At 41.2% G+C, this 8103-nt stretch overlaps 1 pseudogene; it reads left to right on the top strand.

Moving 5' to 3' along the window:
- The first annotated feature begins 1977 nt into the window (after positions 1 to 1977).
- Positions 1978 to 2924, top strand: LOC109905254 (cytosolic 5'-nucleotidase 3 pseudogene; annotated as a pseudogene).
- The last annotated feature ends 5179 nt before the right edge of the window (positions 2925 to 8103 follow it).

Raw genomic sequence — 8103 nt, 5'->3', positions numbered from 1 at the left:
AAAATATATTTTTTTTATTATATCAAAAAAAGAAATAAGAATAAGAAATAAAAGTAACAGATAAATAGCAGCGTTTGTTCCCCTTGACAGGCTGGTCTCATAGACTGGATGTAACATAGTAAACCAAAATCCGGGACACTCAAATGAGTATGATATGTTGCGTTTGGTATGGTTAGATAAAACAGAAGGTTGCTTCAGGCAAAAACGAAAGGAGGATGGTTGGATTAGCTAATTAGCAACTACTTCATATGTCTGAGCTCCTTTGCATCTACTTAGCATGTTAGCTAACCCTTCCCCTAACTCCAAACTCCTAACCTTTACCCTAACCCCAAACTCCTAACCTTTACCCTAACCTAGCTAATGTAATCCACCTAGCTAGCGTTAGCCACAACCAATTGGAATTTGTAATATACACTATGTGGACACCCTTCAAATTAGTGGATTCTGCCATTTCAACTACACCTGTTGCTGACAGGTTACTGCGTTACTGAAGAGCTCAGTGACTTTCAACGGGTCACCGTCAAAGGATGCCACCTTTCCTACAAGTCAGTTTGTCAAGTTTCTGCCATAATAGAGCTGCCCCAGTCAACTAAGGGCTGTTATTGTTAAGTGTAAACGTCTGGGAGAAACAACGGCTGAGCCACAAAGTGGTAGGCCACACAAGCTCACAGAACAGGACCTGAAGCATGGAAAAATCGTCTGTCCTCTGTTGCAACACTCACTACCAAGTGTCTAGTACCTACTCGCCGTGGGGATACGAGGGCGAGGGAGAACCCAGACCCGGGGTCAACTCTGCAGGGAACGGGCTGTGCTCACTCTCCGATCACCCTCCCCCGCCGTGAGAGGACATGGAGGCCCAGTGCGAGGCTCGCATTGTTTTAGTTCATGATTTATTACTTGTCATTATTAGAGCAATATTAGTAGATATAGTATTCTAAGGAGTTATTGATAATTCAGTGTTTTGAAATGTGTGCTTTAATTTTGAAGGTAGTCTAACTCTCTTTCCAGAAGTGATGTTAACCCACATGATTTCCTTTGTGGGATCTTTATGAGGTACATTTTATATTCACAAATGCAAAAGGGCTAATTCAAAACCAAACTTTTTTCACTTTATAAATGAATTTAAACAACATGGCTGTTCAAAAATGAAAAACAAAATGAAAAATAAAAAGGCAATTAAAACTAGTATTATTAAGATGATTTGTTTGATAATAAAATTAAAAAAATCCACAAATATTTATTATCCACCCGCACAGTAGGTGGCGGAATGTACATCCAATTGTTTGCAAACACCATTATACAAGAGAAGAAGATGAAGAAGTTTGCTGTCCAAACACTTAAAAGACACACCCTATCCCCTCAGCCCTCAAATTAATTAACACTTCTGATGATGTTTCATTTACGTCTGACGAGAATACACTTGCAGGGCAAAAGAGGAAGAGATAGTTTTTTTGGTAGACTGGTTATTACAGCATAGCTAAATGCTAGCTAGCTAGCTATATAACTATATAATATTGATTGCATTTCTCGTGTCACAGGCGGGCTCATAGCCGGTGACATAAATGAGGGGACACCAACAGGTATCGGCCAATCAAAAAGGTTCTTTATTATAAACCAAAAAGTATTAACTTTAAACAAAGAAAAGGGAATGAGGTGTGAAAGTATCATAATGTAAGGTGTATGTAAAGTATCATAATGTAAGGTGTATGTAAAGTATCATAATGTAAGGTGTATGTAAAGTGCAGGGATGCATGAATCTGTTTGTGTGAATTTGACGGAGTGAAAACTACATAAAACTACAAAGGAACAAACAAAACAGGATCATGCCTGGAGGAGCAGAGAGAGAGACAAGAGTGGTTAGTGAAGCAGTTTAAGTACCCTGAGGAACCGCCCCTGCAATGCAGAGGAGTGGCCGTGACACGATCCATCGTTTGGATCTTTGAACTTTTCTTGAATTAAACAACATCTCTCTAGAAAAATTATCCCAGAGCTGTCCAGTCCCTCAGTCTGTATGAGGGACCCTCAGAGGGTGGAAGAGATCATCAAGGCCATGCAGAAGGCTGGCACCAGCACGATTCAGGTGATTTCAGACTTCGACATGACCCTCACACGGTTTGCCTACAATGGGAAGCGGTGCCCTCCCAGTCACAATATCCTGAACAACAGCAGGCTCACCAGTGAGGAGTGCAAAGCACAGCTGAAGGACCTGCTCAACACATATCACCCCATAGAGATCGATTCCAAACAGACAGCGGAGGAGAAGCTGCCACTCATGGTGGAGTGGTGGACTAAAGCCCATACTCTTCTGGTGCAGCAGCGCATCAGGAAAGACCTGCTGCAGGATGTGGTGAAGGAGTCCGATGCTATGCTCAGGGAGCTCTACCAGCTGTTCTTTGACCACCTGCACGAGCACAGCATCCCTCTGCTCATCTTCTCTGCTGGGCTAGGAGACGTGCTGGAGGAGGTGATCCTCATCTATAACAAGAGGGAAAGGGGAGCTGATCCACATCTATAACAAGAGGGAAAGGGGAGCTGATCCACATCTATAACAAGAGGGAGGGAGCTCTGCTGAACACGGGCCACTTCCAGGAGCTGAAGTCACGCCACAACGTCCTGCTGGTGGGAGACTCTCTGGGGGACCTGACCATGGCTGATGGGGTGCACAGCATGGAGAACATCCTCCAGATAGGCTTCCTCAACGACAAGGTGGAGGAGCGGAAGACGTCCTACCTGAATGCTTATGACATCGTGCTGGTGAAGGATGAGACCATGGAAGTGCCGAACGCCCTACTGCTCCACCTCACCAGCACCAAGTGACCTGACCATGAACTTCATCTCACTGGCCAATCAGTAACGAGCGTTCCGACGCTACAGGAAATATGTTGTGCTGGTTTAGGAAGCTCTTGCTCAGGAAGTGCCAGTAGTCAGATGCCATGAGCCAAGTCAGAATGGTATTGTTTTTGGTTTGTCTTCTACTAAAGCTCCAATGGCTGTTTGTGTGGGTCGCTGGGATGGATTCCAGACTGTGTTTTGGAGTCGCCCTTCCACGCACCTCCAGTTGAATCCTTGTTGAACACTTACAACTTGAGAGCAACATCCTTTATAGTCCTACAATTTGATTTGATTTGCTCAGCAACCCTACTGTCACATTCTCAATTGTTTATGAACCCTCAATAGTCCAACTGAAATGGAACAGGAAAATTCGGTGACTTCCCCGTCTGGTAAATGTGTATTGGGTTTGTGGGGAGAGAAACGTTACTGGGGATATGTATGCTCTGTCTACATATGAGAAATGTATGGCACCGGTGGGACGTTTGGACACACCTACACATTCAGGGTTTTTTCTTTGTTTTTGCTGTTTTCTGCATTTTGGAGTGGTGGTGAGGACATCAAAGCTATGAAGTGGCACATTTGGGGTCATGTAGTGGCTGGGGGAGTGTTGAACAAATCAAAATATAGTTTGTATTTCAGGTTCTTCGGGGTGGCCGCCCTTTGCCTTGATGACAGCTTTGCGCGCTATTGATATTCTCTCAACCAGTTTCACCTGGAATGCTTTTCCAACAGTCTTGTTGAAGGAGTTCCCACATATGCTGAGCACTTCTTGGCTGCTTTTCCTTTACTCTGCGGTCCAACTCATCCCAAACCATCTCAATTGGGTTGAGGTCAGGTGATTGTGGAGGCCAGGTCATCTGATGCAGCCTGGAGGTGTGTTGGGTCATTGTCCTGTTGAAAGATAAATGATTGTCCAGCAGAGGGTAAACCAGATGGGATGGCATATCGCTGCAGAAAAAAGACTTATCTTTTGTATACCACCCCTACCTTGTCACAACACAACTGATTGGCTCAAATGCATTAAGAAGGAAAGAAATTCCACAAATTAACTTTTAACAAGGCACACCTGTTAATTGAGGTGCATTCCAGGTGACTACCTCATGAAGCTGGTTGGGAGAGTGCCATGAGTGTGCGGGGCTGTCATCGGGGCAAGGGGTGGCTACTTTGAAGAATATCAAATGTGGAATATGTTTTGATTTGTTCGGCACTTTTTTGGTTGCTGCATGATTCCATCCATATGTGTTGTTTCGTGGTTTTGGTGTCTTCCACTGTTGTTCTACAATGTGGAAGGTAGTACAAGTGGGGAGACACCCTGGAGTGAGTAGGTGTGTCCAAACTTTTGACTGGTACTGTATGTATGCATGTTGGTGCTGTTGTTTGGATATAGAAGTTGTTGTCTTCTCTGTATAGATGAAAGTTGAATGAGTTACGGTTTGTTTGTCATGTGGGACCTATCTTTGTCATATGAAGGGAAATAAGATAGGACAATCTAACTTGACTTTTGCCGTGTCAGTTTGAAACGCTAGGGTTTTATCTTCGTGTTCTATACACCATACGCCATCTTTTTTGTTGTTGTTGAGAAGTGTCTATTCTATGAGAATGATTACAGTAAATTATGTTCATGTTAGGCACTTATTTATTTTCAGCTCTTAACAATAGACTACTGTTTTATGTGGATGTCATCAGTATGGAATCTGATGATACGGTGTCACGGTGTTATGGCATAGGGTTGTGTGCGTGGCTACGTTTTACAATGGACTTTTGTGGCGCCACAGTGCCACCATGTGGTCAAAGTAATAGTAATTCGAGCCATGTGTAAATAGTGACATTTCACAGTATCACTCCATGCTGGTCTCAAAGAATACATCCACCTTTAGCCTTGATACATTGAAAGTACATGAGAAAAGTAATAGCATTTTGAACATTTGCCATGTTTATATTTTCTCTGAAATGACATCACTTTCTGTAAAACAGCAGAGTTTTGATTATGTTTGATCTTTTAGAGTCCTATAAAGGTCATGGTTGACCTATTCGGTTTATGGTGAAGAACATCTGAATATTTAATACTTTTAATGTTTTGTATGATGGCAAAACATTTAATTGCCACATAATGGAGGTTTGTAGTTCTTGGTACAGCCAAGGCATCTGTTTCTATTGCTATTATTAGTATGTTTCGCCAAATTATAGTATAACATTTTCACCCAGTTACATGTTTAAAGATTTGAAGTGGAAATATTAAATGGCGATGTCACTGGTACAGTACGCAAGAATCCGGTCATACATTTCCCTTGAGACGTGTGTTACTGAGGGGACAGTGTGTTCGCTACATCATGTCACTAGATTGTATTTTTCACCTGTTTGAGATACGTAGGCAGAACAGGATAACCTCTCCACAACTGTAATAAAATGGGAGATGCCACGATGGCGGCTTGAACAGACGCATTTTTTACCGAGCTCCGTACCAAACTTCAGAAAGATTGTTGGAAAAAAAAAAAAAAAAAAAGTTTACAGTCATTACTATTTTTATTTGTTCAAGATATAAGTCCTTTCCTGTGACAGGAATGATAATTGGATCATTTATTTCGGCATGTCCATGCAAACTCGTGACAAAAAAGAAAGGAAGAAGTTAGCCGTTCTAGAGAGAGAAACAATAGAGAAACGTGCTTATAGACAACTTCCTTTCACTGCAACGCAACACACGGTATATGGGAGACTTATCGGCTTGTACAGATAACCTTTCTACCCGTCTCAGCTAAAGTGAGGTGGGAAGTACTCAATAGGGTCTCTACTAACCAAATATGGTTAGTTTTGGTTGGGGACTGTGTCCTACCTATCCATCAACAGAGCTTTAAATGACCTGGTGCTTTTCCATGAACCTGAAATTAATACAAACTCAATCACAACAACAAAACACAAAAACCAAGTTTCACCACTTTTTTATTAAACAAAATTAATTTACAAGTTAAATGTAATGAATATTAACCAGGCTATTAGGATACAGTATAATCACACTTTCAATGGAGAAAATGAAATGATGATATCTATCAAGGTTTGCAGTATAAAGTAAAGGCCTATTACCCATGTAAATACAATAATAAACAGAGATACGATCATTTACAAGCTATATTGTCCTCATTGTCAATCAAGGTCAGCAAATGCACTTTTTTGTTGAGTTGAAACTGTATTACAAGAGACAACAAGCATACACGGCTGACAGTACAATCAAGCTTTCAGAACAACAATGGAGAATATTATTTACAAGTTAATGGCCTGTATGTGTTGCAGCTCTATAAAGCTTAGCAGTGTACTGTGAAGGGCTATTAACCAAGTTGTCTAAACCAATAACCAGAGACAACACAACACAATACATGCTGATTATCTATCAAGGTCAGCAAAGTCATTTTCTGTAGAGTTTAAATGTACTTCTTAGTCATTTTCTCTCCAATAACTGATATAAAACATACTCTTGCATGCCATTGTGACAATGCGTGTTCACATTGCCCTCTTATAAGACTGCTTTAGAGAATAGACAAACACCACAACTACTACCGTACAACTACTACCGTACAACTACTACCGTACAACTACAGCGTACAACTACTACCGTACAACTACTACCGTACAACTACTACCGTCTGACTGTTTTCTAAAATGGAGGCACCAATGAGAAAATTCAGTTTAGTGTCACATCCATCACAAATCCATGTATTGCCAGATATAATTTTTTTTAACCTTTATTTAACTTGTCAAGTCAGATAAGAACCTATTCTTCTTTACAATGACGGCCTACCAAAAGGCAAAGTAGGCAAGTAGGGTATCCTTTAATAATGATCTATAATGTAAAGACTTAATGTAATTACTGCTACTAACTATATGTTGCATATCTACGGCTATAACTCTCCAATGTGACTTTAAGTTCACAGACACTATCACATGCTTAAAATGCTACCATTTGCACACCGTTTTAGGCACATTTGGCATAACCTCTTTGCTGTCACAAAACAGACTAATTCCTGACTCGCAGGGGTTAACACAAATTGTTCCTTCAGATGTGACTTCTAAATAAAATTGTACTGGTCAATTATTCGGGTCATTGAACTGCTTGTTGTCATTGGTTAATATTTTATAAATCCTTTTTAGTAAAGTGGATATGGAAGAGTTTTGGTTGTATTTGGAATTAGACGTTTAGACACAGATGAGTCATTCTTTGTGCATTTGAGAGAGCACATATGACTTTTGTCTTTCTGAAGAAAATGTGGTAATTTTTCACTGTGTTTCTTTTCATATGATACCAGAAAGAGCACAGCTTGCTTCAGGAATTCTTGGACCTTCTCTAAGGTAAAGCCCGCACTTGATTTTGATACTCGAGTGCAGTCGATATACCACAGCTTTCCATGTATCCCTGTACGATTTCATTTTAGAAAATGTTCTAAAACCAGATCATTCTAAGAGGTGTATGTTGTTGTGTTCTGAGAATATGAAATGTACTTATTCATGTCACTGAGGGAGAGAGGGTAATGTATAACATTTACATTATGTTATTGTTAGCTATCAGGGATCCTATGGGAGGGATCCTCTGGGAGGAGAAGAGACAGTCTGGTACCAGTCACCATGACAACAGAGTTGGGGAGGAGTGAGAACTTTGGGAGGGGTCCTCTGGGAGGAGAAGAGACAGTCTGGTACCAGTCACCATGACAACAGAGTTGGGGAGGAGTGAGAACTTTGGGAGGGATCCTCTGGGAGGAGAAGAGACAGTCTGGTACCAGTCACCATGACAACAGAGTTGGGGAGGAGTGAGAACTTTGGGAGGGATCCTCTGGGAGGAGAAGAGACAGTCTGGTACCAGTCACCATGACAACAGAGTTGGGGAGGAGTGAGAACTTTGGGGTAGATGTCGGGGTCTGATGAAGTGAGGAAGAACAGATATCACTAAGGTTCTGTCTAGCAACAGAGTTGTATTGGCTGTTCAGATGTGTAAGCGGAGACACAGACTAGGAGAAATGGTTCAATCAAATCAAACTTTTTCACATGTCGAATACAAGTGTGGACTTTACCGTGAAATGCTTACTTAAAAATGGACTAAGTAGACTGAAATAAAAAAGTAATAATGAAAAGTAACACAATAAGAATAACGAGGCTATATACAGGGGGCACAGGTACCGAGTCAGTGTGGAGGGGTACAGGTTAGTTGAGGTCATTTGTACATCAAATCAAATGTTATTTGTCACATACACATGGTTAGCAGATGTTAATGCGAGTGTAGCGAAATGC

Source organism: Oncorhynchus kisutch, linkage group LG2 (genome assembly GCF_002021735.2).
Source record: "Oncorhynchus kisutch isolate 150728-3 linkage group LG2, Okis_V2, whole genome shotgun sequence".
NCBI lineage: Eukaryota > Metazoa > Chordata > Actinopteri > Salmoniformes > Salmonidae > Oncorhynchus > Oncorhynchus kisutch.
This window is presented reverse-complemented; position numbering and strand designations above follow the sequence as displayed.